Below are 4,720 nucleotides of genomic sequence, written 5' to 3'. Positions count from 1 at the left end.
GTAGGCTTTCCTGCGAACCTCCAGCTTAATTCTGAAATAATTCAGAGGGGAAGAAGGTGGATGGACTATTTTCCAAGGAGCACTTGGCACCTGGTTTGTGCTGAGATGAGAGGTTTGCTGTGCTGTCACTGCTTCTGGCCCACAATGGGGGGTTAGCACAGGATGTGCCAGCCCTGGACTGGGGTCCCTGCAGCATCAGCTCTGCCCGACAGACCCAGACTGGCCCCCAAACAATCCCGGTTGTCTTAGTCTCCCTCCTCACACACTTTGAGTGCTGTGGAATCAGAATGTAATCCAGAATTCCTCTCAGTGCTGAAAACATTTTTTTTCTTTCTAATTCTGTGGGAACTGTAATTTTATTTTGTAACTTATTTCCCTCTTTTTTTCCCTTTAAGATGGTTCCCAAACATTTATTGTGGGATTTTTCATTTAAAATAGTTTTCTAGGGAAATTACTGTGACAGTGATTTAATTGTTTAATTAAAATCTGACATTGATGACAACATAAATACAATAGGCATGAGGTGATACAGGCATTAAACAAGTGCAATTGTGGAATACATCCATAGAGTACTCCGAGCACAGGGAGCAGCTCACAAAGAAATGATGTTCAATATTTATCAGGTTAGTGACTCCTAATTAAATGCCAAGACTTTTTTCTTCATTTCTCTCAAAAAGCCAAGAAACATATAGATGTATTCCAAGTGTTTATTTCCATGGCAAACACATCCACTCCTCTTGTGTTATGGCCTGCAAAACAAGCAAATGCACATTACAAGCCTGCTGGCTGACTAAGGAGTGTTTACTCAGCCTGGCTGCAGCAGCCTTGCCAGAGGTTTGGGGACAGCTGGAATAGCCCACAGAGGTCCCGTCAATCCCACTGCCTAGAGCACGATGTCTTTTAATAATCGGGTAAACCCCCAGAAATAAACTGAAGACAAAAGAACAAACGTTCCTTTGAATATCCCCTCCAGCCCAAACCTCCCCAAATCCTACAGCATTTCTTCTTGAGAAACGCACTCCCCTCTCCAGCATCCGCACTTGTCTCAGCAATAAGGGTGGCAGCCCCACCATTTAACCAAGGGGAACATGCCTCCAGAAGAAATTCCTGCTGTCTGGCCGGAATTGCTCAGCAATGTGGCTCTTCAGCCCTGCTGCATTTCTGCATCCCAACAATGACCGCGTTGCTGTTGGAATATCCCTTTCCATGCCTCTTGCTGGGCGTCTCTAAATGGTATCAGCTCACTCCTGCAGCTCAGCCAGCCCTGTGCAATCCGTCACTGCCGATCGCCTGCCCTTTCCCTTTTTCCAAACCTGGAATAAACGCATCTGCTCCAGCTCCATTCCCCTCAGCCTTTCCCCCTTCTCCCGCTCAACTCCACACAAACAAACTTTCCAAAGGAAAAGATAGCTTACCTGGCCAGTGCTTTGGGCATAAAGTCATACAAACTGATCAAGGCAGACATCCCAACTCCAGCACAGAGATTTGATTGCAAATTTCCATTGCAAAGGAGCAGAGGGAACTGGAAATCTGACAAATGCCTTCAAATTGACCTGTGTTTCCACAATGCACGCTGTGTTTAAAATGAATGGCAGACTTTATCATTTGGAGCTCCTTCAAGGACTCTGGCCTTCCATGCTTTGTTCTGATTCTTCAGACACATTTCCAAGAAGCACAGAGCTGTGGAAGCGGATGATATTATGGAGATTTTTTTTCTAAGCTAGATCTCCCCTCTCCCACCAATAATTTTTAAAGCCTGAATTTAAAAAGATAGCCCGGACATTTGTTTGTTTTTTTACTATCCCCATACATCAGCCCCTTGTGCACCATCGGCCTCTGGCATCGCAGAGCCTTGGCCCGGTCCCCCCGTGCCAGGCGGCGAGCAACAGAAAATGCTTGTGGCTCCCTAAAAACTCACCCAAGTGCTGTCACCGCGGCCCCATGCAAATCTGACCCACCCCAGCCTCAGGGAGCTGCTCCCAAGCCCCTGGCAGCCAGGTCGTGTCTCCAGGGGAGAACCCAGGAAACTGGAGCTGCCCACCCCTGTTTTACATGTCAGAGATAACAACCATCTTTGCCGAGAGTCCTGTCCAGAAAGCCATACGCGCTGCCTCGGAGAAACATTTTGCTTCAAAGTTGTTCCTCTTAATTTGTATACATTTCTACGAATAATAACTTTAAAGCGCCGCTATTCGTTCCATCTGTTCAAAATAACAGAAATGAAACTATACGATTCTATGCACAAATACATCAGATGTACCGTGAGACAAAAAAACCCGGGCTGATCTAATAATTCAACTGTGTCTTTAACAAGTTTCCTATGGGAAAAATCAGTCTTACTTTCCCTGCAGATCTGATACTGAGAGCTTCTCTCTGCTAAGCACATTAAAAGCTATTTGAACCCAAAATCCCATCTATGCGTGTGCAGAGATACACGTATAGAAACAAGAGGCACCCGCACAATTGCAGATGAGGCTGTATCAAGATTTCTAATTAAAGCGAGGGAAGCCCCTTCTTATATTTTAGCAACCAGATTGTCTTTTTGCCTAGAACAAAGAAATCTTATGGAAAGCAAATTTTCTAGAGGAGACACGCATGCACATACATGTAATCATACCTAACAATTTCTGTAGGAATTATCCCTTAATTCCTTGGCTGCATTTCGGTGTTTGCGTAGTGGTTTATCCGCTGGTCCTGTGGCCGTCACTCGCTCCTTCCCTTCTTTTCACACACAGCCTCCCCTCACCACCTCTTTTTGCACCTTGGAAAACTGGGAACTCTCCCATTCCCCAGCCCCTGGACGGCTGCGTCCAGGACGAGGGGCAAATCTCTGCCATCCGCTCATCTGGCTGTTTCCCTTCCCAGCTTCAGCTCTTGCCTTGCCTGGAGTGGAGGGAAGATGTCCTAGGACTTGACCCCAGGGCAGAGCCTGCTCAGGCTGGACCAGCTCCCAGGAGGGTGGGGGGCCGCAGGGCGCGCGCCCCTCTCCCCGCTTAACCCCTCCGCTCCCCTGAGCTGGCGCCTGCTGCCCTCCTCCCTCCCGGGGCAGTCGGGCTCACCCCGGGAGCGTGACGGGGAATGCCGGAGCAGCGAGGGGCTGTCGCAGGAGGGCTCCGCGCGGCGCGGCCAGAGGAGCAGCGGGATCGCCGAGCAGGGGGATGTTTGGTTTGTGTTAACTACCCAGACAGATGCACTCCGGCATGTTTGCCTTTATGGGATCCATATGTTGTCATGGGAAATTAGAGGACAGCAGCACACAGCCAGAATTCACGATGCAAGCACATCCATGGCTCCAGCCCGCGCCCGCACACGTCCCTGCGGAGGTGCCTATTTCTGGAGCATCCACAGTTGCTCCTTTGCTCCCCAACTTCCCCACACGTTTCCTTTTGCTTTGCTCTGCAAAAAATGTGGCCGCAGGCAGCACCCACTCGCAGCCCGGGCCACTGGATCCACGCTGTTTTCTGGAGAAAAGAGGCACTTCTAAGTTATCCCAAGTGCTAAAGACAAGGGTTACTTTATTCTCGCCTCAACTTCATCCTCAACCCACGTTTGGTTCATGTTCAGCAAACAGTTACAAATTACACGCACCTTCCCAGACAGTGCACTGTGAGCAGCCCTGAAAAATTCCGCTTCCCCCAGGGCTCCGTGGTTTGGGGGTTGGTTGATTTTTTTTTTTTTTCCTTGGCATTGTTTTTGTTAGGGTTTGGGTTTAGGGTTTTTTTGTTTTTGTTTTTTTAAGGGCAAGAACATTAAAAATTTTTCTTCCATAAAGCCAGACAGACATATATTGAGCAGGGACTGACAGATTTTTAAGGGCAGCTTTTAAAGGCAAACTGGTCTCGTATTGGAGTCAATCCAACCACCAGGACTCACACACAGCACACCGGGATCACCGGGCACACCAGGGCTGCAGGTACAACATCCACAGAACTGTGGCACCTATCAAACCCCAAGTCTTAAAAACCTGTGACTATCTCTCAAATGCAAGACACTTTCCTCAATGCATCAACAGTACAGTCAAATTCCTAATCACCCATCCTCTTTCTTCACCCCCATCCCACTTAAAGGGATTCCAAATGACAACCCCCACATTAAGAAATAGGGATAGCTCAAGACATTTAATGAAAATACTTACTAACAAACATGCAGTTTATTACCTTGCAGTATAAAATACATCTACATTAAGGTTCTCCCAAATGGAAAAACTGACCGTAACTGCATTCCTTGTTCAGAGCTATGAAACAAACTGGGAAGTTAATTATTTGTGTTATGAAAATAAAGAAAAAAATTAAAAAAAAAAAAAAAAAAAAAAAAAAAAAAAAAAAAAAAAAAAAGAAAAAAAAAGAAAAAGCTTCTTTAGATTTTCAAGACAGATGATTTAATTCAGCTGCACTTCTGCTAGTAATAAAATAGCCTCTTACAGAAAGAGGAAAAAAACATATTCCTGAAGCCTGGATAGAGGCTTGTTACTGGTTCACCTCCTCCTAAAATTCAAATCCCACGTTCCCAGCAATCATCTACATTTTTCACTAAGGCTGGAGTGGGGAGGGAAAAGCTACTGGAAATAAAAATTTTAAATAATAATCACAGATGGACCCGAACAGAAAGTGAAAAGCATTACCGTAAGGCTAGAGAAATATTTATTTAATCAAAGCAGAGGTTCTGGTGGGACTGGAGGAATGTTGCATCCTTTCCTTAAAAAAAAAAAAAAAAAAAAAAA

General features: G+C 46.0%; 1 long non-coding RNA gene across 2 annotated transcripts; it reads right to left on the bottom strand.

Moving 5' to 3' along the window:
• Window positions 1-454: 454 nt before the first annotated feature.
• On the bottom strand, window positions 455-4,714 carry LOC114067816. Of its 2 annotated transcripts, none has more exons than XR_003573476.1 (2): window positions 2,042-4,714; window positions 455-1,680 (listed from the first exon to the last, which is right to left on the bottom strand). It is a non-coding gene; the product is annotated as an uncharacterized LOC114067816 (long non-coding RNA). The 2 variants fall into 2 exon arrangements; XR_003573477.1 differs by having other exon boundaries at window positions 2,618-4,714.
• Window positions 4,715-4,720: the final 6 nt, after the last annotated feature.

The sequence above is a fragment of the Empidonax traillii genome, unplaced genomic scaffold (genome assembly GCF_003031625.1).
Source record: "Empidonax traillii isolate 1590-97213 ecotype Southwest subspecies unplaced genomic scaffold, ASM303162v1 scaffold23:size2178997, whole genome shotgun sequence".
NCBI classification, from domain to species: Eukaryota; Metazoa; Chordata; class Aves; order Passeriformes; family Tyrannidae; genus Empidonax; species Empidonax traillii.
Note: the sequence above shows the minus strand (reverse complement) of the source record. Positions and strands in the feature narration are given on the sequence as shown.